The sequence below is a fragment of the Eschscholzia californica genome, unplaced genomic scaffold (assembly GCF_041429995.1).
Source record: "Eschscholzia californica isolate CP2 unplaced genomic scaffold, dmEscCali1.0.p SCAF_2, whole genome shotgun sequence".
Classification (NCBI taxonomy): Eukaryota; Viridiplantae; Streptophyta; class Magnoliopsida; order Ranunculales; family Papaveraceae; genus Eschscholzia; species Eschscholzia californica.
The window spans coordinates 35,577,232-35,604,844 of record NW_028238309.1 but is presented as its reverse complement, the minus strand read 5'-3'; the positions used below and the strand labels follow the sequence as shown (position 1 = coordinate 35,604,844).

Here is a 27,613-nt window from a genome sequence, read left to right as displayed (position 1 = left end):
AACCTGATGCTGCTCCAGGTCCAGATGGATATCCTCCTCTTTTCTATCAAGCCAACTGGGACACAGTTAAAAAAGATCTGCTGGAGATGACCACTAACTTCTTTCGAACATCTCGACTTCCACCTCAAGCCAATCACACACACATTTGTCTTCTCCCTAAATCCAAAAGCCCTCAATCCCCGGCTGACTTCAGGCCCATAAGCCTATTCAATACCACTTACAAAATCATCACCAAAATTTTAACAAATCGTCTAAAAACCATTCTTCCAGACATAATCTCTTCATTCCAAGTGGCCTACATTCCTGGTAGACAGATTACCGATAATATCATCACTAGCCAGGAATTAATTCATTCATTCAAAAAACTCAGAGGGTCCAAAAGTTACTTCGGGCTCAAGCTTGATATGTCTAAAGCTTTTGATAGGATAGAATGGAACTACATAGAGATCATTACGAGCAAGCTGGGATTTTCCAAGCACTGGATCAGACTCATTCATTCTTGTCTGTCCTCGTCCTCAATGGCGGTCCTTATCAATGGTCGTCCTGGCGCCGCTTTTAATGTCAGTAGGGGCATCAGACAAGGTGACCCCCTTTCATTTTCTCTCTGGCCATGGAAGGTCGCAGTCGGCTTCTTGAGAACTCGAACTCCAAGGACCCATTCATAGGCTTTCCCATTACTAACTCTGATACCGCTATTAAACACCTCCTCTTCGCTGATGACTGTATCATTTTTGGGCAAAACTCGCTTGAGAATGTCCACAGTCTCAAGAATATACTGCAGACCTTCAGTGAAGCTTCTGGTCAAATGTTCAATTACTCCAAATCCACTATCTTCTTCTCTAAAAACTCTCATCTGAAATTCAAGAGAATGATCATTAAAGCCCTTAAGGTGCAGCAATCTTCCTCCCTCGACAGGCACCAACCTCTTTATGGGCGCCAATAAAAAGCAAGTATTCTCCTCCCTCTTAGGTCAAGTCCAAGGCAAACTCTCTAAATGGCACACCAACCTCCTATCGCAAGCTGGTCGCTCCGTTGTCATCTCGACAATCGCGGCAACCGTTCCCCGATATCAAATGCAATGCTTCTCCCTGCCTAAAGGTATTAGCAATAGCATCGAGACCCTTCAAAGGTCTTTCTGGTGGGGAAAATCCAAAACCATTAACACCATCAATTGGTCTCGCATATGTAGCCCTCGAAAACTTGGAGATATAGGTTTTCGTCTTCCTCATCTGATATAGCCCAAACTCAAGCCCTCTGGGTCAAAATCATCAAAACCAAATACTATCCTAGTCAACACCGTCCGATTCCACCCAAAGCAGCTCATTCCTGGTTTTGGAAATCCCTCTGTAAACAGTACACCCAAATCTATAGTTTGATTTTCTAGGATATCAATATGGGTACCAATATTAATATCTGGCATGATTACTTGATACCAGGTCATCCTCCTCCCATTCAGAACTATAGTAATGTCGAGATTAATCAGGTGGCCTAACTCATTAATAACAATAATTGGAATACTAATCTTATTAATCGATGTTTTGATGAGAATATAGTTAATGCAATCCTTAGTATCAATTTGCAGGTCAACAAAGAAGATGAAGTGAAATGGCCACTAACGAAATCAGGTCAATATACTATCAGCTCGATGTACTACTACCTGAGAACAACAGGTAATGGGAATAACTCCGAAAGAGTGGAGTGGAATTTTATTTGGTACATCAATACGACTCATAGAATAAAATTATTTCTATGGAAATGTTGCACCATGAGCCTTCTGGTTCGTGGTAAAATAGGTAAATTCATCGGTCTTACTACATTGTCCTTTGCTTGAACAATCTGGTTTCACTTTAGTATTCGAACAGATGCAATCACAGATGTCCATGATTGGATTATTTCCTGGAAGGATTTGGACGAAGACACAACAAACCTATATGCGAAAATAATGTGGTTCATTTGGAAAGCGAGATGTGAAAAATGCTTCTCAAACAGTACTACCAACCCGTTGTGCATGATCAACTGAATCAACGCTACCCACACAAAAACTATGAAAGTAATAACACCAACTATGAAGAAAGAAAAACAAAAACCTTCCTGACACTCACCCAAATTTCCTTTTATGAAGTTTAATGTAGATGCTTCTTTCACGATTCTCTCGAAATCTGCAAGTATCGGTTGTATCATCCATGACAACGAAGCGAAATTTATAATGGCACTCTCAGATACAGTTCGTGGTCAAAATGCGGAAGAATGCGAATCCATATCAATTCTCAAAGCCATGCAATGGGCAAAAAAAACTACAATTTCAGCATGTCTATATGTCCATCACATTCCCAACTACAAGAACCTAGTGCATTGGCAGACGAAGAAACACATAGATGAAATCAACAATCTTAAGGCGTCGTTCATCGAAACCAAATTCTCCTACACTTCAAGGCTCAACAACAAACACCCAGATGCTATAGCCAAATGGGGTAGAAGGAATAATCGAAAACGTCTGGAAGGATGCTTTAGAGTTTCAGAGCATTGTTTAGCTCCGTTTCTTTCTTTCAACAAAAAAAAAATATTATAATGATTGACAATATCATGATTATTGTGATACAATATATGGTATGTCATGCAAATCAACAACGACATTGTGTCCAAATATTGTTATATTTCTCTAAACTCTTTAACAATTATTTGTTTTACAATTTAAAATATTGTTTTGAGAAATTATATTTGACCACTTAAAATATCATTTGATCTTTTTACAAACATAATTTTGACTATTTTTTACTCTCTAAATATTATTTTAACCATAACGGACGGTGACCTTACATTATTTTGTGATCTATTGAAGAATAGTTTGAATTGATCCATAAATATAGTAGAACATATAATTTAAAACTATGAGCTATAAATAAAATTCATCAAGAGTGAGAAAATGTTTGGTGTTGCTTGATATCGTCATGGTTATGATAAGGAATATCCAAGTCCATATCATTATGTGTGGCATCTCTCAACTCTAAAGATTCATCCTTATCAATAAACTCATTCTCCTTGTTATTCCTTTTTACATCCTTTGTTAAAATTTTTTCATCCTCCACCACAAACAAAACGTGTATATATCATAAGCTTATCTGTAAATCGAAAGGAAGTTTGATATTGAACTTTTTTTAACCTACATCTACGTCTTCGAAAAGTTTTTTCCTTCAAGAAGTACATACTCTCTCGTCCTCTTTGTGTGCATCTACAAGTCCATTAAATTAGTCAATAAAAGAATTTCAATTCCCAGTGTATAGTTATAAATTATAAGTATGGTTTAGTTACAGAGTATGAATATCTTATCACCCGTTTAAAAGTGCTCTAGTTTAGTTGGCACCAAGTAGCGCTACAAGTTAAACTCAGAAATCTAATTGGCCATGTAGTTATGGGAAATGACCAACATTACTTTCCCACCATAGACTATACATGTATCTTCTCAATCTTCACAAAAAATATTAGGCACTTAAAAATGAAACAAAAATGAGTAACTTCTTGTTTGGCTCCCTACTTTGTGACCAGCTTCCTTTATGGCCCCCTGTTTTCTGTAAATTCAAATATGACTCCTTCTTTTAATGTAAATGTCAGAATTACCCTTCCTATAAATATTTTTTCAAAATAAAAATAATTAAAAACATGAATTTCCACCTCACCTCTCTTTCCACCTCACATCTCTCTCCACCTCACCTCTCTCTCTCTCTCCAAGTCACCTATCTCTTCTCCGACGAAGGTCGCCGTCCGGAAAATTTTCCGACCGGTGACCTTCGTCGGAGAAGAGATAAGTGACTTGGAAAGAGAGGGGGGTGAGTTAGAGAGAGATGTAAGGTGGAGAGAGAGGGGTGAGTTGGAGAGAGATGTAAGGTGGCGAGAGAGAGGGGTGAGTTGGAGAGAGATGTAAGGTGGAGAGAGAGGGGTGTGTTGGAGAGAGATGTAAGGTGGAGAGAGAGAGAGACAGAGAGGTGAGGTGGAAGTGAAGTGGAAGTGAAGTGGAAGTGAGGTAGAAATTCGTGTTTTTTATTTAATTTTATTTTGAAAAAATATTTATAGGAAGGGTAATTCTGACATTTACATTAAAAAAGGGGGTCATATTTGAATTTACGAAAACAGGGAGCCATAAAGGGAGCTGGTCACAAAGTAGGGGGCCAAATAGGAATTAACTCAAAAAAAATATCTATTTGCTTGTGTGGTACCCTTAAAGCTCTAACAAGGTTTGTCACTTTTCTTCCCAATGAACCCTTTGCTCTCGTAAATTTGTCAATTTATGAATCAACTAGTCTTTTTTCTTAGAAGTTGTACACATTATTTCAATGGTCTCATATAGGTCATCTTGATATCTTGGTTTGGACTGAAATCATCATTTAAATAGAACTTGGTTTTTAAAAAATATGCTCGAGTATGTAGTGGCCTATGGAGAAGTTCCAATACTAAAAAATTATGTCCTCAATATTTCATATCTAGATCTCACTTTGCCTAGATATTGTTATATTTTTTCTTACCTCTCTCTATTCATAGCTTCATAAATGCAACCAACTGAAGGCTTATCATTGGAACCGACAAGGCGTAAAACTGTCACTAATGGAAACGTACATTTAATGGAATATTGTACTCCTGAACAACACCTCGTATCTACCAACACAATATTTCTAACTTCGATTCATTTGCTTTCTTTGAGAAGAAAGTTCTTTCGCATTCCGATGAGGTAAACATTGTCTTTAATCCCAATTTTCGTTCATGTTGGTTTTCAATGTAAGAAAACATGTGGCAAAGTGAGTCGCAACTCGCTTCAAAGTTCCCTTCCCTTTTTATAAATCTCGCATTAGATTGAATAACCAAGTATGTTTGTAAACTTAAACAAGTATTATTTTGGCTTATGAAATTATGTATGATTGCATTAGCAGAAGCCCCATGAGATCAACTGGCAATCGACCAAGCACATGGAAAGGATAATCTCTCAATTAGCAGGATTCGAGAAAACCCAGTTCTCCTACCTTCCGAGATCTATCAATGTTCAAGCAGATAAACTGGCAAAGTGGGGGAGAAAACATGCAGCTAGGAGATTATGGCACTCAAGGGAGGCTATGAACCTTGATTTGGCTTGTTAGTTCTTTGTATTTCTCAACAAAAAAAAAGTTCTCAAAGCTTGCACAAGATTTATAAGTTCTAGTGCTTTAAAGTTCAATAGTGGTGCGTAAAAGGCGGGGTCAGGCTGCAGGTCGAGCCCAGCCACCCGGGTTAAAATAGTCTTGAGTCGGGCCTCAATCAAGATTGGCTATACCTTGGCCCAGCCCGGGACCGGGCATTGACCCCAGGCCGTGTTGATCTCGGTCGGGACCAAGTCAGCCCGCAATTTCTTATTTATTTGTTTTTTGTAAATATTATATTAAATTTTAACAAATAAAAAATAAATGATAAAACTTATTATAGTACAAAATAAGAATTAAAAACTTACCTATATTATATGGATATCTTTTATCATTTATGGATAGCTTTTATCCTCAAACTTTTAGACCAAACATTTGGTAAATTGTTTCGTAGTATATTCTCATAAATTAAGAGCATCTCTAATGCAAAACTCAATCTTAGAAACTCGTAGTGCCATGTAGGACTTTTACAGTTTTTATCTTAAAATTCATCTCCAGTGTAAAACTCTATTCAAATCTCAAAGAAGACGTGTTGATGGTGGAATAAAGTGTCCTATTGAGATATCTCTAAGTTCCAACTTAACATTTTCATATATTAAAAAAACAATTAATAATACCTAAAACTACCGAAAACAACTAAAAAGGAATCATGGTTGCACAGTCTCTTCTCTCTCTTTTCTTTACTGCTTTAAACCAAACCTCACCAAAAATAGCTCTCGTGTTCTCAATGACATCTTCATCTTCTTCCTTTACTACTTCTTCTTTTACCCAAACAACAAAGTGAAGGTATGTATCTTGTTTCTCTTGTGAAATTAGATTACAAAAAATCAAGTTTCTTAAAACTCAATATCTTTCTGTTCTCTAAATTTTTCAATTCCTCTTGATTTCTGGAATCCTAATAACAAAATCGCGTTCCTTATTTCTCAGTAAAATTTTATTGTAATGAAAACTCAGAAAAAATCCCTATAAAGCATGATTAGCTAAAGATATTGGTCCTTCAATATATAAATGAAATCAAAATTAATGTTCTTTAAAACTTCAACCTACCATAAAAGAATCCATAGAAGAATTAGGCAACAATTGAAACTCAAATTAAATAACAGCAGAACTGAAATTGAAAGTAGAATAAATACCTAACAAAGATCGGTACCAATAGACAAATACCTGAAAGAATTGAGATTACTCTTAAACAAATTTCTTCAATACAAAAACCCCAGATTGTAATTCTTAATCTAACGCCTTCTTCATTATCTACTACTATCTATTTGCTTTTGCACGGTCGTAAAAATGAGAACTCTCTCTAATACTATAACAATTATAAACTAGTATATATATCCTTTTAGTCATTAACTAAGTTTGATTCTAGTACTCTAACAATTATAAACACGGATATATCATAAAAACAATAATATTAGATATGATAATATGATTTCATATAATAGTAAATTTTTCGAGTTGAGCATCTCCTAAATATATTAATTTGTTGTTTTGTGTAATTTGCAGGGAAGTTAATGTCGATATCCAATTCAACATCGACATCTACTAGTTCGACTAGTAGTGATAATCCTTTTTCTTACACGAAGTGCTCAGACGAGATACCAAGTGATCGATCAAACTCGAATGAAATAACACAAAGTTTGACATAAACAATTGTGACCATTATTCAACCGATAGTGGCAACTACAATGATGCAAATAGAACGACCCACGGTAGATCTACTCAGGCCAGATGATATATGCATCATGATAGAAAAACTCACCACAATATGATTATGAATGACTATTTCAAAGGTGAGAATTCAAAGTATCCACCTGAACATTTTCTTCATTGTTTTCGGATAGAAATCGACATCTTCAATCGAATTTTAGATGTAATTGCGAAGAACAATAATATTTTACAGAAACAGTTGATGCAATTGAGAAAGGAGTGAGTCCACTACAAAAGATGATCGCGATAATTCGCATGCTTGCATATGGATGTTCAACTGATTTTCTTGATGAGTATGTTCAAATAGGTGAAAGCACTGCAATTGATAGCCTCAAACATTTTTGTGATTTTGTGATCGAGATTTTTGGAAAACAATATTTGAGAAAGCCGAATAAAGATGAGATCAAAATGTTACTCAAAGAAGGAGAAAAACGAGGTTTCCCTGGAATGCTCGGTAGTCTTGATTGCATGCATTGACACTGGGAAAATTGTCATGCAGCATGGCATGGTATACACACAAATGGTTTCAAAAGGGTTCCTACTCTCATTTTATAGGTTGTCGCCTCAAAAAATTTGTGGATTTGGTATGCTTTCTTTGGTATGGTAGGTACTCATAATGATATAAATGTTGTTGATAGGTATCCACTTTTTGATGATCTTGTACGTGGAGTAGCTCCCCTATGTAATTTCACAATACAAGGTTATAGTAACTAACACTAAATAAGCTTTCTTCTAAATTGTTGTTTTGGAAGCATCACAAATAAGACTTCTTCTTCCCATTCCTTCCATATTTGAACTTGAATTTTTTTCAAAAGCATTTCTTAACGTAGTTTTTTTTTTTTTTTGTTGACAAAAGGAAAAAACCAAAATTACAATTTCAGATCCCACATCATATTCTCTCTCGACTTCCATTCCCGCCTGATCTTGTGTTTCCTTCCCCACTTCGCCAATGCATCCGCCGTAGCATTTGTTATCCTTGGTGTGTAGAGGAATTGTATCTGTTCGAATTTGGTGCAAAGTGCTAGTATCTGTTTCATGTGGTGACGGGATTGCCAGTTGATTACCTTATTAGCGTTGTAGATATGGTTGATCAAGTTGTTGTTGTCGCTTTCAATTATAATATGGGTGAGATTAAGGTCTACCGCCATAGGATTGCTTTCAGAATAGCTATGCTTTCGCATTCCTCCGCTGTCTGACCCCTCACTGGTTCTGCTAGGGCTTTAATCAATTTTCCGTCCGCATCTTGAATGATACACCCTATACCAGCCCGGTCAGAGAGTTTGCTGAACGAAGCATCAGTATTGATTTTGAGGAAAGGTTGTGGTGGGGGGTTCCAGTGTGGCTGAATTACTCTGATCGTGGGTTGTCGTTCTCCTGTCATACTAATGTCATAACATTGAATTTTCCGAATCGCTTGCATTGGCGAGATGTCCTTCTTTCCGAAACTCTTTTCGCATCTTACTTTCCAGATATACCACATTATCTTGGCGAATCTAGCCGCTGTTGAATCATCCAGTGACTGCCATTGCATAATCCACTCTAGCACCGAGACCATGCCATCCGTTCTGACGTTGTAATGGAACCAAACAGCTCTCGCAAAGTTGCAGTGTAGTAGAACATGGGTTATTGACTCTTGTTGCTCGCAGAACACGCAGCTATAGTTGTTGCCTATGTATTTCCCTATTTTGTCTTTGACTGGGAGGCTGTTTGTGCAGCACTTCCATAGGAAGAGTTTTATCCTGGGTATCGATTTGAGATTCCAGATGAACGACCACTCAACTGTTGCTGGATCCCTAGTGCCAAGGCTCAGATGCCCGTACATCGATTTAACGGTGAACTTACCTGAATTTGTCAGAGTCCACACCATTTCATCTTCAGCCGATGGTTGGAGATTTATGCTGAGGATGGCTCTGCAGATCTCGTCAGTAAAGTATAAAGGCAACAGTTCCTCCTTCCATTTCTTAACGTAGTTTGAAGCTTGCTAAGATCCGTGTTCATAATGCGTTCTTGTTCTTTTCTCTTTTCTGCCTTCTCTTTTAGCTTTTCTTCTTGTTCCTTTTGTTTTTCCTTGAGCCTCTGAGTTTCTTCCTTGAGCCTTTGAGTTTCTCCCTTAAACTTTTGATATATTTCTTTAAGTTCTACTCCCTCCGTCTCAATTTGTTCGACCTTTTCGTAATTCCAACTTATTAAGGAGAGATTGAAGTTAGAAATATTTTCCCACTTTACCCTCAAATATTTTAGAATACTTCATTAAATATACATTAAACATAAATTTGAACAAGTCAAATTAATTTGGACTACTATGAGATAAATCTGCTCCTTTAATACTTAAAAAGCAATTACCATAGTCTGTGTGATTAATGTTTAGGGATGCCAAAAGCTAAAATGAATTCTGATTAATTTGGCTCCAATGAATTGATAGGGAGTAAAACTTATTCAAACAACTGGTGCCAAATTTAATTCTATTCTAAATTGAATTTAACCTATCACATTGGAGCCGATTGGGTGAAATTAGTGACGCCAAGATTGAATTTGCTCAAACAAACTGTTTGAAATTTTGTACACCAAAACTATCTCATTTGAGCCAATTGCTTAAACTTTTGGCACCAATTAATTTAAAATTTTAATTTCACCAAACATTGAGTACTGTTTTCTTATAAATACTCCTTTATCTAACTACTCCATCTTCACCTTTTACATGTTCTTTCTTTCATATAGTAAATAAAATGGAAATTCCATTGGAAACTAATTATTCTACACAATCAAAATCGAGAAGAAATTTAACAGATCTTCAACGCCAAACAATTTTTGAATCTCTCCATGAACAAAGTCACAATGGGAAACTAAAAAGAGGTGTTACAACTAAAGTTGCAGCTATGTTTTGTGTAAGTGTGAAAACAATTCTTCGTATTTGGCATCAAGGATTACTCAATATTTCTAATGGGTTGTCGGCTAATGTGTCGCATAAGCTAACAAAACGAGTTGGACGTAAGCGAGTTGAGATTGACCCAACCAAAAATTCTGAAATTCCTTTACGGCAACGCACAAATATTCGTTCACTTGCGAAGGCCTCAAACATGTCAAAATCAACACTTCATAAGGTGTCATTAGACCTCATTCAAATGCTTTAAAACCGATGTTAACGGATGTGAATAGGAAGGCAAGATTAAATTTTTGTCTATCAATGCTTGAAGAATACAATTTTTCTAGCAAACCAATCTTCAAAAATATGTTCAACTATGTGCATATTGATGAAAAATGATTTTATTTAACAAAAGAATCACACAAATATTATCTTCTCCCGGAAGAAGAAGAACCTCTACGAAGTTGTAAAAGTAAACGTTTCATCACAAAAGTCATGTTTCTAGCGTTGGTTGCACGCCCAAGATATGGTTCTTATAGCAATGAAGAATTCAATGGAAAAATTGGAATTTTTCCATTTACTTTTCAAGAGCCAGCAAAACGGAATAGTAAGAATCGTATTGCCGGAACTTTAGAGACAAAACCAATTTTATCGGTTACTAAAGATGTTATTCGATCGTGTTTGATTAACAAAGTTTTACCGGCAATTCGGAGTAAATGGCCACGTAGCAACATTATTGAAACTATATTTATTCAACAAGACAATGCAAGACCACATATATGTGACATCCCATATTTTTAAAGTTAGTTGAGGGACTATTTGACATTTGGGTCAAATCAAACGAGGGGCTAAATCAGCAAAGAGTGCAATTTGGGGAGTATTTTGCAATACGTCCAAATGCAGGGACTTAATTGAAATTTCGGCTATTTGGGGGAAAACTCAGAACCGACTTCTCTTGCATTCTTTCTCTGTTCGATTTTCATGAGAGGGTTAGGGTTTGAGTGGAAGAAAGTCGAAAACCAAGTGATTTGGGTTGATTTTCAAGGAGGATATCTTGTTTTTGTTGAATTAAAGTGTTGGGAAGTGATTGGAGCTAGTCTTTATGGATAATTTGGTAAGTAAAATTCCCTTTCTCTCTCTAGACCGAATTTCTTTTGAATTTTGGTTGATGAAATCTTGTTTCTACTTCGAATTTATATTAGTTGCGATGAAATCATGAACAAGTAGAGTAAGAACAACTAAATCAAGTAAGAAATTATGGTTTTGATGATTTTATTGGCTTGTTCTTAAATTCTAGGGTTTGGGGTTTATGGAATTTTGGGTTTTCATGGTTCATATAGTTCTAGGGTTTATATGGTTGGGAATAAAGTAATTTTGGTGTATAAGTAACTTTAGAGAGATTATGTGATATAGGTTATCGATCGAACGACAACTCGAGGGACTGAATTAAACCTACTGTCCGAGCCAATCTGGGATTGATATGTTGCTCGTACGTACTTTCATAAAACACGAAAGTCGTAGCTTAGGTTGTTAGCTTTCCGAAAAGGTATGGTACAAGTCATTTCGATATCGGACGAAAGAATTATGACTGTTTTACCGAACAGTGCGCAGTTAGGAAAAAAATTCTGCTTTGTTGTTCGTATTTTTGCAAACTTCAAAGGCGATTCACTTGGATTTTGGGGAATACATCTAATGACTAAATGTTAAGGTTATAAGTCAGTTCAAACAGTGATTGATCGACCCCGATTGGGCATGGTATGAAAGATAGAAGATCGATCGAAATTCGGTTAAGTCGAAGTCTTCCAAAGTTATCGTTTTGTTTTTATGTTATGAGTTTTCATTGTTTTGTTTTATTTATCGTTTTTGTCGTGCAAGGTTCTTCGTTTAGAACCTAATGTTTCTTTTCGATTTTTGGTTATTCTTCCTTATCCCAGAGTATGCGAATGAGGAGGAATTTGGTCGTCTGGTAGGCGGAAGGTCTTTGGTGATGCAAGGACTGAGGTAGGGGTTCTGAATCCTTTATCCAACATGGTTTTATAGATAATGAATATGCTAGATTCTATAGTTATATATGCGCCATTATAACTAGAGTTTAGGTAGCATGAAACTCAATTTTAGTTATGAACTGAAATATGTTGGAATGGCCTTGCTGTGATACGAGAAATGCTTTCGAACTGTTTTTACGGTGATTGCGAACTACTTGAGTTTTTCTTGTATGTACCCGACTGCGGATTATGTCAACCTACGGGCACGTAGCCATTGAGGGTAGGTGACATGTGAACACGGGTGTGAACCGTGTGAGACCTGTGAGGTGAACGACACTAGTCATGAGACCTGTGGGAGTAGAGTGCTTCACTTGCTGGCCATTGGTGCTCGTGCCTCTAGCTCGAGGCTCAGGGCCGTACACCCTGACCGCTCGTTGGGGAGGCGACATTGATTGGGATCCCTCTGCTTTGTGTGTGATGTGGCTATTGGTTGTTTCACTTCCGTGTTTGATAAGATAATGAATCGAATGTAATATGGTTTTGATATACGAAAGTAAATGGATTTTGAAAGATTGCATTAGATGCATGACAGGGTACCGAAGAGAGTAAGGTTCAGGTCCTACCATGGGTATTGGGGGACGGCTCTATTGCTCGAACTCGATCTAAAACGTATTTAGATACTTAAGGTATATATGTATCATGAGGTAAACTCTTCAATGATTGCGGAGTCCCTTAGTGGGAGAGGGGCTTATCGACTAGGGATAAGTCTCTTTCTCGAGGAGACGTAGTGCATTAGCTAGTGCCATAAATGGGCTGGTACTATCTAACGCACTCTAGGTTCTCCTGAGGAACTCTCCTTTTATTGGGAGCGCACCATGGGTGGGCAGCTAATCACTGCTATTGCTTGCTAGATTAAGGAAAATGGTTTTGTATATAGTATATATGGTAACTGGTTTGATAACTCGTTTTGTCATGATGTTTACAACTTATTAAATGAACTTTTGAAAACGTGATGGGTTTTGGATTGGTCTTCTACCAGAATAACTCGTGTCGGTGAGTATTCTGACCCCCTACCAGTTGTTAGTGTGCAGGTGCTTTGTCGTAGCCTCGAGGCGGAGTTGTATTCCAGCCGGTGATCTTGTCTGACGAGGCTAGTGGAGTTATGTCGTTTTATATGGTTTTTCGTTATTTTCAAGTTATGTATTTATTGCAGAACTGAACTCAAATATGTATATATATAACACTTAGAGTTGTTTATAAATCGTATCAGTGTTGTATGAGGCGTTTGTATTTTTGTGGTTCGTGTTTCGACCCGAAATTGAGTTGAGTTTGTTTAGCTTCCGCTCAATAGTTTATGTTTTTGTGTATGCAAGTGTATGGTTTGCATGACAGGTTTTACAGGTGCGACCGGTTCGATTTACAGAGGAGACTCTGCCGGATTTTTGTCTCGTCTGTGAATTGCCGGGGCGTGGTCGTGTCTATTTTGGGACACGGGGCGTCACAGTTGGTATCAGAGCAGTTAGTTCTGGTGACCTATATCAGAGCAGTTAGTTCTGGTGACCCATATCAGAACTGTTAGTTCTGGTAACCGATAAGTCGTGTATAGTGTAGAGCATTGACTGCTCTAGACTTTAGGGAAAGATAAAATTGGAAAAGACTAGATGTCTAAAAGCTTCAAGCTTAAAAGCGACCAAGAATAAAAGATGCTATATATGTATTTGTTTCTTTTGATTTTCGTTTCTTGATTCGTTTTACTCGACGGAAGACTAGATGGATGGTTTAAGAGGGCTATGTATCTCCTTCATTGTTGTACAAGATGATATGAGAGTACAATCAAGGGTTAAGAGGTTTTGGGTAAGTCGATATATCGATGTTGTGGAAGTATCTAAGGCAATAGTAGATGAGGAGATGAGTTAGACTTGGTATTGTGGACCTCATGGTAGCTATACACATTACTTCATTTATGAACTTCGATCAGATCCGTCAGAGATAGTTGAGATTGACTTTGATCAGGTTGTTTCGAGCGTGTATTATTTCAGTTTGATTACAGATAAGTATGGGTCTGGATTTTTTTGGGTTGACGTAATGTTTCGATATTAGAGGTTATATGGATTGAGTTGGTGTTGGGTATTAGAAATATCGGGGGTTCTTAAATTATTGTAGAATGTTTTGCGACGGTTGGTTTATCTACGACTTGTATAGATATTATAGTGGTCTTCTATTTTCATATTATCATCTTATCGACAACAACTATATTTTTCTTGAGATTCTAGTGTCAACGCCAATGTTGACTTGAATTTATTATAGATGTCTTCATTCTTTATTTTCTTATTTTATCGAGTCAACGGTATTTTCTTATATTATTGAGAACAATATTTTCTGAGGATGTGGGATCAACGGCAACTTATACTTATAGATAGATTATGGAGGTTTTCCTTCTTTATCTTATTATATTATGGGCAACGGTATTTTCTTATATTATCGAGAATGGTATTTGTTATGAAGATGTGGGATCAACGAGAACTTATTCTTATATACAGATTATAGAGGTCTTTATTTTTCTTTATCTCTTCATATCGTGGATAGTCATTGTTATAGAATATCCTTGAGTTGTGTGGTTATTTAGAAGAATTCGGGATATGAAGGATTGAATCTAGTTTGTTTATAGAGTTTAGCCAGATTGACTTTGGTTAGATGCAGTGAGTTAGTAGTTCAGAAATGATTATATGTGTGGTCAATTGGTTCGATATGTATGGACTAGTGGTAAAATTGGTGAGCCTAAGTCACTCGAGCAGGTGATTCTTATATGAAGGCATTGCCAGGAGTAGCTACCCTAGGCGAACCGGAAATGTGAGAAATGCCATCGAGTAACGAAGAAGCTACTGATTGAACCACTGGAGATGTATTGTGACCACAATGAAGTGACCATAACTTCAGGAAGGATTCATGAGGGTGGTAGAGAGGTTCCGAGATTCAGATGCAGGAAGAATGTAAGGATGGTGAAAGATATGTTGTTATCTGATTAAGCTCAGAAGTTACTGGAACAAGCAAAGCTCTTGAAGAATCTATCGATGGGGTCAGAAGTTCGTCATTATAGTAGGAAATGATCAAGAAGAGTTGTGGTCTTATTCAGTTGAGAAGTCGTAAAAGGAAAGCAAATTGATTCGAGAGATACATTGAGATAAAGTGAGTCGAACTAAATTTCGAGGACGAAATTTCTATAAGGGGGGAGGATTGTGACATCCCATATTTTTAAAGTTAGTTGAGGGACTATTTGACATTAGGGTCAAATCAAAAGAGGGGCTAAATCAGCAAAGAGTGCAATTTGGGGGGTATTTTGCAATACGGCCAAATGCAGGGACTTAATTGAAATTTCGGCTATTTGGGGGAAAACTCAGAACCGACTTCTCTTGCATTCTTTCTCTGTTCAATTTTCATGAGAGGGTTAGGGTTTGAGTGGAAGAAAGTCGAAAACCAAGTGATTTGGGTTGATTTTCAAGGAGGATATCTTGTTTTTGTTGAATTAAAGTGTTGGGAAGTGATTGGAGCTAGTCTTTATGGATAATTTGGTAAGTAAAATTCCCTTTCTCTCTCTAGACCGAATTTCTTTTGAATTTGGTTGATGAAATCTTGTTTCTACTTCGAATTTATATTAGTTGCGATGAAATCATGAACAAGTAGAGTAAGAACAACTAAATCGAGTAAGAAATTATGGTTTTGATGATTTTATTGGCTTGTTCTTAAATTCTAGGGTTTGGGGTTTATGGAATTTTGGGTTTTCATGGTTCATATAGTTCTAGGGTTTATATGGTTGGGAATAAAGTAATTTTGGTGTATAAGTAACTTTAGAGAGATTATGTGATATAGGTTATCGATCGAACGACAACTCGAGGGACTGAATTAAACCTACTGTCCGAGCCAATCTGGGATTGATATGTTGCTCGTACGTACTTTCATAAAACACGAAAGTCGTAGCTTAGGTTGTTAGCTTTCCGAAAAGGTATGGTACAAGTCATTTCGATATCGGACGAAAGAATTATGACTGTTTTACCGAACAGTGCGCAGTTAGGAAAAAAATTCTGCTTTGTTGTTCGTATTTTTGCAAACTTCAAAGGCGATTCACTTGGATTTTGGGGAATACATCTAATGACTAAATGTTAAGGTTATAAGTCAGTTCAAACAGTGATTGATCGACCCCGATTGGGCATGGTATGAAAGATAGAAGATCGATCGAAATTCGGTTAAGTCGAAGTCTTCCAAAGTTATCGTTTTGTTTTTATGTTATGAGTTTTCATTGTTTTGTTTTATTTATCGTTTTTGTCGTGCAAGGTTCTTCGTTTAGAACCTAATGTTTCTTTTCGATTTTTGGTTATTCTTCCTTATCCCAGAGTATGCGAATGAGGAGGAATTTGGTCGTCTGGTAGGCGGAAGGTCTTTGGTGATGCAAGGACTGAGGTAGGGGTTCTGAATCCTTTATCCAACATGGTTTTATAGATAATGAATATGCTAGATTCTATAGTTATATATGCGCCATTATAACTAGAGTTTAGGTAGCATGAAACTCAATTTTAGTTATGAACTGAAATATGTTGGAATGGCCTTGTTGTGATACGAGAAATGCTTTCGAACTGTTTTTACGGTGATTGCGAACTACTTGAGTTTTTCTTATATGTACCCGACTGCGGATTATGCAACCTACGGGCACGTAGCCATTGAGGGTAGGTGACATGTGAACACGGGTGTGAACCGTGTGAGACCTGTGAGGTGAACGACACTAGTCATGAGACCTGTGGGAGTAGAGTGCTTCACTTGCTGGCCATTGGTGCTCGTGCCTCTAGCTCGAGGCTCAGGGCCGTACACCCTGACCGCTCGTTGGGGAGGCGACATTGATTGGGATCCCTCTGCTTTGTGTGTGATGTGGCTATTGGTTGTTTCACTTCCGTGTTTGATAAGATAATGAATCGAATGTAATATGGTTTTGATATACGAAAGTAAATGGATTTTGAAAGATTGCATTAGATGCATGACAGGGTACCGAAGAGAGTAAGGTTCAGGTCCTACCATGGGTATTGGGGGACGGCTCTATTGCTCGAACTCGGTCTAAAACGTATTTAGGTACTTAAGGTATATATGTATCATGAGGTAAACTCTTCAATGATTGCGGAGTCCCTTAGTGGGAGAGGGGCTTATCGACTAGGGATAAGTCTCTTTCTCGAGGAGACGTAGTGCATTAGCTAGTGTCATAAATGGGCTGGTACTATCTAACGCACTCTAGGTTCTCCTGAGGAACTCTCCTTTTATTGGGAGCGCACCATGGGTGGGCAGCTAATCACTGCTATTGCTTGCTAGATTAAGGAAAATGGTTTTGTATATAGTATATATGGTAACTGGTTTGATAACTCGTTTTGTCATGATGTTTACAACTTATTAACTGAACTTTTGAAAACGTGATGGGTTTTGGATTGGTCTTCTACCAGAATAACTCGTGTCGGTGAGTATTCTGACCCCCTACCAGTTGTTAGTGTGCAGGTGCTTTGTCGTAGCCTCGAGGCGGAGTTGTATTCCAGCCGGTGATCTTGTCTGACGAGGCTAGTGGAGTTATGTCGTTTTATATGGTTTTTCGTTATTTTCAAGTTATGTATTTATTGCAGAACTGAACTCAAATATGTATATATATAACACTTAGAGTTGTTTATAAATCGTATCAGTGTTGTATGAGGCGTTTGTATTTTTGTGGTTCGTGTTTCGACCCGAAATTGAGTTGAGTTTGTTTAGCTTCCGCTCAATAGTTTATGTTTTTGTGTATGCAAGTGTATGGTTTGTATGACAGGTTTTACAGGTGCGACAGGTTCGATTTACAGAGGAGACTCTGCCGGATTTTTGTCTCGTCTGTGAATTGCCGGGGCGTGGTCGTGTCTATTTTGGGACACGGGGCGTCACATATAGATCCCAACGACAATGAATTTCTCGAAGCCGTTTCTAGAGATGGTTTCAAGTTTCGTTTGTCATTTCAACCACCAAATAGTCCAGATTTTAATGTTTTGGATCTTGGTTATTTTCGGGCAATTCAATCACTGCAATATCAAGAAGCACCTAAAACAATTGATGAATTAGTCCATGCCGTAGAGAAATCTTTTGAAGATTTATCATTTGAAAATCTAAATTATGTTTTTTTGACATTTCAAATGTGCATGATTGAGACAAGGATAATTTTTGGAGGCAACAATTACAAAGTTCCACATATGGGAAAACATCGACTAGAGAAAAGTAGTAATCTACCAATTCAACTTGAATGTGATTCCGAATTAGTAGAAAATGTTCGAAACTACTTAGAACAACAAAATTTTTTGAATCATTATTGATTTAAACTTTAGTTTATGCTTGGACTTGAAGAAACTTTTGTTTTATTTTGCTATGAATTTGTTGGTTGTTTTTAAGAAAAATGAAATGGAAAATTTGTTAAGGTGTCTTTCTATAACCAAAAATCTAAAAAATGAGTAACAACAAAAGTCTGATTTGTTTCTCATTAATTAGAGGTATTGATTAGGTGTTTGAAAAAGAGAGGTTATTAAACATTCATTGAATAAATTAGACCTTGGTAGAATAAATTAGACATTGGTAGGATAAATAACTATTTTTATTGTTATTATAAATAAAGGGTAATATTGGAAAATAGTAATTAAATGATAGACAAATAAAGAAAGTGGACAAACAATTTGGGACTTCCACAAAAGGAATAACACCCAAACAAAATGGGACGGAGGGAGTATATCTTTTTGCCGTAAAATATCCTGTGACTCTTGATTTTGTTGATTGACGGCGAATTGCTTTTTAATAACGTATTAGAGGTTACTCAACACATTTATCACTGCATTTTGCTCACCTAATCGTTTTTTTCTCTTTACTTCCTTTTCGACCAGGGGGTCTAGTGATTTCTTCAACATAATTAATTTCATTAGTGGGTACCTCCAAGTCAATATGATCATCTACAGTCACGGTAATGGTGTTTGGTGTTAATGAGGGAGAACTAACCATGTTATCAGCAACAATTTTTGTCTTTTTCGAACTATTAGTCCTCGACACCATTTAGGATTGTCTTTCGTTATCTCCCAATAATGTATGAATTTAAAGGGTGCCCAATATCCAAGTTCTTGGTATATACGCATTGCACTTTTGATCTACAAGTGTAAGAAATAAACAAAATAAAAAAGCTTACATAAGAAAATCAACATTGACAAAAGAAAGATAAACAATTATTACCATATCTGAAATTGTCGTTCCACTTTGTGGAGCTCGGTCAAGTGATTCATATATCTCGTGGAATTTGTTGATGGCTTCTTGTATGGCTCCCCAACGACACTGTAAGCCTTGGCATTTCTGGTCTCATCGTATGTTCTCATTTTATCTTTCCAGGTCTTAAAAATACGATCCCACATTGATTAACTAGTTTGATCTTTTCCTACGATTGCATCAATGGTGACATATAGATATGCCTTTGCAAGCTCAATGTCTTCCGCTACGGTCCAACGACGGTTTAGTGTGTGGTTTTTTTTGCTCCTTTTGAAGCGGAATGAGTTTGAGAATTAAGAGGAGGATTAGGAGTATTCAAAAGACTTTGAAAAGAACCTCCATTACCATACATATGTTCAACCATGGTAGGATATGAAGCAACAACTCGATTTAAACTTGGAGTTCTGACGTGTTGAGTTGGTTTGAATGAAATTGATTAGAATAGTCAATCTGTGATCGAGGGAACTCATTTGAATAATCGAATTGGCTCTCTATTTGAAGAGGATCACCAACTATGACCCTTTCGTTGTGCATATCAGATTGTTGAGACTCCATGACATTGTCGTCTAATAATCCAATATTACATGTACATGCAGCCAAAATAAGAAAGCGATATGTCATCGGTTATCATATACATATTTAAATGATAAATGTAGTAAAAAAACATTGTTGAGATGTAACACATCTATTAGCACAAAAACTACAACCTATTACCTCAAACTATAACCTATTAAGTTATTGTTTTGGTTGTTGTGCCACAAGAGAAAACTTTAACCTATTAAGCAGAACCAACTACGAATAGATATAACACATCTATTAGCACAAAACAACTTTGGTCTTTACAAAAGAGGCAGTCTGATTTAAATCATAATCAATACATTTTAGTAATTGTAAAAAAAGAGAAAACCATAACATATTAAGCCAAACCAACTACGAATAGAATCTAACTCATCTAAAAACTATGTTGAAATGTATTTAGTTGATTAAGATGATGAGGGTATGACAAATTCAAGAAAAATAGTTAACAATTTTGGTTGGACATTTTTCAAACAAGTTACTGGCATAACTTAAATATGTATTTGGTTGATGAAGATAATTCAAAAGTTATAGTGATGGAGGAAAACAATTTATAAAATCAGGGGGTTTGAAGATGAAAAATATCAAATTAATAGAACAATCAAATGTAAGATAAATCAAGAACTAATCATAACAAATAATCTGTAAAATCATGGGGTTTGTAGATGAAAAAATATAAAAAATAATCTATAAAATCAAGGGTTTGGAGATATTACCAACAGTTGATGATTATTCTCACAATACACATTTAAAGATAAGCAAAATTCTGAAAAAACCCTAGTAAGCTTACAAGTCTCCAAATGAATTTGGTGGATTATTTGATACGGTCTCCCTCCAAAATGTCGACTTCCAAAATGAAAACATTCGTGAGATTAGTTTTGGCGAGAATATATTAGTTGAAATTATTGGGATTTTTGGATTTTTTGTAATGAAAAAAAAACTGCCACAAAAGCATTTTTTGAGGTTTAGAGTGTTGCATTGGAGAAGTATTTCAAATAGAGGATCTCAATTTTGACAAATAGGAAAGAGAAAAATTAGAGATTGACATTTGAATCTCGACACATAGGATTTTTAGAGTTTCTTTTGAGTTTTGCATTCGTGATGCTCTAAGAAAAGTTATTAATAAGAAATATTCTCATAAATTAGAATCCATATTATGGAAACTATTCCATTATGGACTACAATCTAAAATATCCTAAAAGAGTACAAATTAAAAATCTAGAACTTACCTAATAATTTATCTTATGGATTTTGAGAAACTTGGGGTAAAACTTTTTATGGAACAACATACCGAAAAAAATATAAATTTAAAATCTAAATCTTACCTAAAAATTTATATTATGGATTTTGAAAAAACTTGTCTAAAAGTTTTCATAACAATTTACCTAAAAGAATATGAATTAAAAATCTAAAACGTAAAAGATAAAAGACACCGAATTTAAAACTTATTTAATAAAGAAAAAAATTTGAGTTAAACCAGAATTTTCATTCATATGTAGGAATCATTCCAATACAGTACATTACATGATTTTGAGACTTTTGACTCCTTTGAGTATAACATGAGATTCACAAAAGTAAATTACAACACGAGAATTACAAAAGTAAAGTACAACATGAAGCTAAAGGAGTACAACATTACAATAACAAAATGAAAGACCTTAAAGGTCACGAAATGAAAAGATCCTAAAGATCACAAATGAGAAGACCATAAAGGTCTCAAACTTTATTATACTTAAATATGTATAGGAACGATGAAGCAAGTAGTACTATCCTCTTTATTCAATAAGTTTGTTGTCTTTTCTTCATTTAATAGATGTTGTCCAATCTTCTTTTTGGTGCTCTTTCATATGTCTTCATCATTGTTCTAGCCAAATCTGAATTGAAAGATGTAGATGAACCAACAAAGGCCAACATAATTAAATAATAGGTGATATATGTAGATAGAGGGAATGTTGAACTCCATTTCACCATAATTAAAAAAACCCTAAATTAAATTGTTTGATTGACAAACTCTTTAAAATCTTTCAATAAAGTACTTCAAGAAAACCACCACATCAAACAATTACTTTAACTAAATAGAAACAGCTAGATCTGATGATGGCTTATCGAGAATGAAAGAATGGTCTTCTTCCCATTCCCGAACTTTCTCACCTTCTTTTATCTACTCCAAAAGATGAAAATTAGATGGAAAAATTAAGTAAAAAACGTAAATCGGCAACTTCCACTATGAACGTGTGAGGGATCCGGCGAAGGGAAGACCCTTCGCCGGAGAAAACTTGATCACCGATAAATCTCTAGATAACAAGGATAATTGATGGTTAGTTATAAATAAATAAACAAATAAAAAACGGGCCCAACCCAGACTTTTGTCGGGCTCAAAATGGAAGCCCAACCCGGGATCGGCACTAGACCCGGGGGGCCTGACCCATTTTTCGTACGGGTCGGGCCTGTACGAACCACCCAGTCCCGGAACCAACCCGGGTCGGCCCGACATTTTAAACAACACTAAAGTTCAAGTTATAAGACTTTAAAGTCAAAGAACTTTAAAGTTGCCAAACCCCAAGAAATTTAGAACTCTAAAAACTCTAGTTAAGTTCCCAAACTTCAAGAACTTCAACTCCAACAACTCAGGTTAGAACTTTAATGGGTCAATTTCAAATGTAAGTCGTTCAAATTAATTTCTAAGTTAAACAAAGTTATATTTCTTTAAGACCCGAGATTAAAATGTTTGTTGTTTACCCGTCATCTATACTTAATCTTCACCACTACCATTTCTCATCAATAAAAATAAGGGTTATTTCCCAAATAGCCCCTAACTTTGTGACCAGCTTCTTGCCTAGCCCCTAACTTTATCAAGTATTCCCATATGACCCCCTTTTTCAGTTACCGTTAGCACACTGTTAACTAGTCATCACCTTCTCTCCTCCATCTCATCTTCTCTCTCTGCCACTTCATTTTCTCGCCACCTCATCGTCTTCACCGGCGAGGGTCGCCGCCCAGCAAATTTTCCGGCGACCTTCAAATATTTGTCTTTCTCTCCTCTCTCTCTTTAAATTTTTTTTCTCCTCTCTCTGTCTCTCTCTCTCTAATCAGATCTAGATAGAGGTGGTTTGTTCAAGAACAGACCACGATATGTTCAAGACGCATACCTCATCTCTTTTTCTAGATCTGATTAGAGAGAGAGAGGAGAAAAACAATTTAGAAAGAGATGAGAGGTGATAGAGGAGAAAAAAAATTAATGTTTGAAGGTCGCCGGTCGGCGACCCTCGCCGGTGAAGACGATGAGGTGGCGAGAAGATGAGGTTGAAGGATATGGTGCCTGAAGTCTGAAGGAATGGTATCCTTCCGAAGGAGTGTCCTTCGACCAAGGATGCAATGCGTGCAATTTGGCTATTAGGATCTTAATGACCTTATTCGGAAGATCATTAGTCCGGTCCAATTAGGGGTCGTAATGCTTAGCTAGAAGCCAACTACGATCGTCGAATCAAGAGTTGATTCGCGGCTAACATAGACCGGATCCTACAAGGGTTACACAACAGAATAATGATTTGAACGGAGAGAATTGACTAGATGGATAATGGCAAATAAGTGGATTGGATCCGTTATTGGTAAGTCCAGAAAGATTCGGAGAAGTCCGAGAGGGATAAACATGTCCGGGCCCAAAAGGGAGGCCCGGAATGGCTTTAGGGAAGCCGGCCATGTGATGGCCGGCCAAGGCAATAGGGCCGGCCATGTGATGGCCGGCTAGGCCCTAAGTGGGCCGGCCAAGGAAGCCCATAAAGGGCTATGTTGGCCGGCCACACTTAAGTGACCCAATGGAGGGTATTTTGGGTGTTGCCTAATAATTAGGTTTATGGAATCCTAGTTTGAGTCTAATACCTCTTCTAGGGAATTCTATATATACCTAATTATAAAACCTAAAGAAGGAGGAAATTTCATAAGAGAAATTTCCCAAGTCTGAAAGAGTTTCAGAATATACATCTCAGAGAGAGAGAGAGAAAAGGAGTTTTCTCAAGTATCTAGTCAAGAAGAAGGAGTTCTTCATCTCAACCTTCAAGAAGGTCCTAGCTGACTGAAAGGAGGGAGTTCAAGTCATTATTCGGTGTCTCAAGTAGAGGAGCTACACTTGGAGCTCTTATCTTCCGAATACTGATCGGAATTTAGTTCGTGGGAAAGCGATTAAGAGGTAATCTTCTTTCCAATCTAGTTCATTGGTATGTTCATGTATAGATCCTGGATTAGTGTTAAACATATGATGTTTGAGATTCGGCTACCAACACTAATAGACAATTAGGTGTATGAGATACACTAGGTTATTCCCCTACAGTGGCATCACGAGCCGTTTGCATGAACTATCTTTGACTAGATGAATTAGATTCATACTTGAACAACTAGATATTAGTGTTTTAATGTTTGAATAGAGATTTAAACATAAGTTTGATGAGATCAAATTAGGGTTTTGGATGAGATTCATGACCTAAAAACACTAGAAACAAAGTTTTATGAAAAGAGTTTTCATAAACAAGTGTTAGGGTTTTAGAATTTTGATAGAAATCATCAAAACCATGAAGATTGGTTGATGATTTGATCAAAAACAGTACCTAACAGCAGCTGGAACAGAAAGAAAGAAAAGAAAAAGAAGTTGGAACGGCAGGATTTTCAAAAAAAAACATGGAAACCCTACTGGCCGGACCGGCCAGGACGCGTCCAGGACGCGTCCGGGCCGGACCAGCACGTCTCGGACAGACAGTCCGAGACAGACAGGGACACGGACTGGAAATCCCAGTCCGTGAAGGACCGGGAATCCTAGTCCGAGCTGGACTAGGAGTCCGAGACTCTCCGGTCTCGGACATCCCAGAGCGTCTAGGACGCGTCTGGGAATCCCAGTCCAACACGGACTAGGAGTCCGAGACTCTCGGGTCTCGGACGTCCCAGCGCGTGGGACGCGTCTGGGACATCCCAGTCCGAGACGGAATAGGATTCCGAGACAGGAGCGTCTCGGATATCCTTGACGCGTCTGGGACGCGCTCGAGGAACCTATTTAGAGTCTCGGTCTAGGACCGAGACACTGGACGGGCGTCCGGATGCATCGAGGATGCGTCTGGAGCAACCAGAAGCATCTCGGATGCGACTGGAAGCTTCCAGACGCAACTCGGATGCGACCGGAGCATCCAGAAGCGTCTGGGACGCGTCTGGACGCGTCCAGAAGGCATCCCAGATGGGATGGCCTAGCCGTCTGTGCACAGAAGCGTCTGGGACGCGACTGTGGGGCACGGGTGCATCTCGGACCAAAAATCCGAGATGACACATGTGCTGTCCCGAGACCAGACACGTCGGGGACGCGTCTGGGAGTTCCAACAGCTCTCGGATTAAGCATCCGAGAGGCATATGCAGCGACCGGATGGCCTGGACGCGTCTGGGACGCGACCAGGACGCATCCTAGACATCTCATCCGAGATGTCTATGGTCTGTCCGAGGACAGAAGCGTCTAGCTGGGCTAGGACGCGTCTGCCCGAGAGACATAGCACGGCAGGAAGGTGCTGTCTCTAGGACCGGACCTTGACCAGGCTGAGTCAAGAGTTGACCAGAGACCAGTCAAGGGGCTTTGACCAGGGTTGACTCAGATCTTTTTGAGTGAGACTCAAAGGCCTTTTGGGCCATGATCTGAAAGGGAGTTTTTCAGACTTTTCTCCCGGTTCCGAGCATAATTTTTCCGACTTAGACCCGGGTTAGTGGAGTACCCGAACGGAGTTTTTCCTTATTTTGATTTTGGAAACAATTAAGGAAGAAACGTAATGTTCTAGTTTGAGTATTGAGAATACGAAACTTTAGAAACATTAGACATAGAGATGTCACAAATTCCCACGAATAGCTATGTGATAGCAAAACCTAGAAACGAATCTAGGATACATACTTTATTTATTATGATTGTCATATTTTTGTATGTATGGATGTATGTGATTGCGTAGAATAGTATACCTTTAGATAGGATTATCGTTTCTTGTTCTAAGCGCAAGGAGTTATGCCCGAATAATACTTAGAGTATAGGGTCTTAGATTCTATTGACGAACTGAATGATGAGATCATGGTTCAAGTGGGAGTAGTCAATAGAGGTTCTTGGATAAGAATCCAATCGAATCATAGGCGAACAAGAAATAAACTTAAAAGATGGGATCTTTTAAGGGGTAATACTAAGATTTAACAAATCATTACGCAAACCCACATAAACTTTTACGTAATAAATCATGAATGGTTATGCAAGAGTTCACAGTAACGCAACTTGATAAATTACGTAATAAGTCCCAAAAAGAATTTTGAGTAAAGCCTACCCAGATTAAGACACCTGTTGAGCCCTTGTTCATCGATGGTGGGTCATGCCAAAGCAGGGTGCCATCTTTTACCTCGGGACAATACGGGTAGATCTATGAAGAGGTCTACATGTCTAAATGGTTATTCTCAAACGAGTCAGCAAAAGAGTTTTGGATTTCGAGGCTAAAGGACGATTTAATGTTTAAATCGTCAACCAAGAGTCATATGAGATATGATCAGTAAGGAGTTACTCACCCAGGAGGGTGGAGTTAAGGGCAGTGCCAAAGTACGCTTAGCTTCACAGGAATGGGATCTTGGAATTATATTATTCTAAGGGGACAACACAAGTAGAATAATATAGGCAAATTAGGAAAATTGCCAGGATAACAAGTTTAATCACTTTCGCATTTCTTACATGTAGTTTAATTATGACAACAACCATCTTCAACCTCTACACCATACTTGAGAAATTGAACGACACCAACTTCGTTCAATGGGAAAGGAACCTAAGAAAAGTTCTAGGAAAAAGCGCAGAAATATTGGACATTCCGATCCCCGTGCTTTCAGAAACTTCTTCTGATGAAGAACGTAAGCAAGTAGACGACATTCGAAGGAAGTCAGCGCCAGTAACCGGTTTAATGCTAATGGCCATGGAAAGAAAATATATAGATATGTTCATTGAAATGGAGGCATACACCATTATTCGACGGCTAAGAGATGTGTTTAGAACACAATGTCGAATAGAAAGATTTAGAATCAGAATGGTGTTACTGGGGATGCGACTGGAGAAAGGGAAACCCGTTCGTTATCATGTTTTGGAGATGGTTGATCACCTCAAAGACATGGAATGGATGGGGTCTCCTATGCCAGTCGAACTGGCGGTTGACATGATCCTGAATTCATTGGATGAAAGGTTTAAGGATGTGGTTACAAACTTTGAAGATAAGTTTGGACGGGTATCCTTCGAAAGTCTACTGGCGATTCTGGAAGTTGCTGAAAGTGGTTTCAGCACCCCTGAAACTCTAGAAGAGATTCTAGGAATTCAGGAGACAGTAAATACGGGAACGGAAGACGTTAGGAGAAGGAAGCCGTCTGGCAGGAGAATGGGCAAGAAAGCACCAAGACCCAGAACCATCCTTCCTAACAAGAGATGTCTTGTGTGCGGTAGTACATCTCATATTCGATTAAGAGATTGCCCGCGATTCTTGGAAGAACAAAACGACGGAGCTGGGAGTTCCGGTCAAGGTAAAAATTGTTAAAAGTTATTCAATTAAATACACATTCCTCAAGGTATGCGATACCTAAAAAGACTCTTATCATTATGAATGACAGGAGCGAGAGGGAGCTGAGTATTTATTGAAGAGGAGATGAACCTGTCGAAAGCTGAAGAAGGCAAGAGTTGCTGGAAAAGCTCAAGAAGGATCATAGACTCGATAGGCAATACTTTAAAGTAGTTTTAGTATTTCTTTTTCTTTTTAGAACATTGACTCTGTAATGAGATTATGGGAGTGAATAAAATATGAGATATTTTATGATGTTCTTAAAGGAGCCTATCTAACTTTTAAGTAAATTTTAACGAACGATCCAACTTAGTCATTCTAAATCTTGTAAGAGTACAAGAGTACAGTTAATCGTAGAAAACAATGTGGGACATGAAAATCTGCGATTAGTGTGATAAGAATGGACATAAGACTTGATTGTGGAGGAGTTTTAGAAACAAA

The 27,613-nt window shown here is 37.6% G+C and overlaps 1 long non-coding RNA gene and 1 pseudogene across 2 annotated transcripts; both read left to right on the top strand.

Moving 5' to 3' along the window:
* Positions 1 to 9,595: 9,595 nt before the first annotated feature.
* Positions 9,596 to 18,079, top strand: LOC147557593 (uncharacterized; annotated as a pseudogene).
* Positions 10,671 to 17,491, top strand: LOC147557594 (uncharacterized). 2 transcript variants are annotated; one of them, XR_015234070.1, is made up of 6 exons: positions 10,671 to 10,846; positions 11,667 to 11,733; positions 12,795 to 13,235; positions 13,288 to 15,286; positions 16,106 to 16,172; positions 17,233 to 17,491. It is a non-coding gene; the product is annotated as an uncharacterized LOC147557594 (long non-coding RNA). The 2 variants fall into 2 exon arrangements; XR_015234069.1 differs by having other exon boundaries at positions 12,795 to 13,245; positions 13,297 to 15,286.
* Positions 18,080 to 27,613: the final 9,534 nt, after the last annotated feature.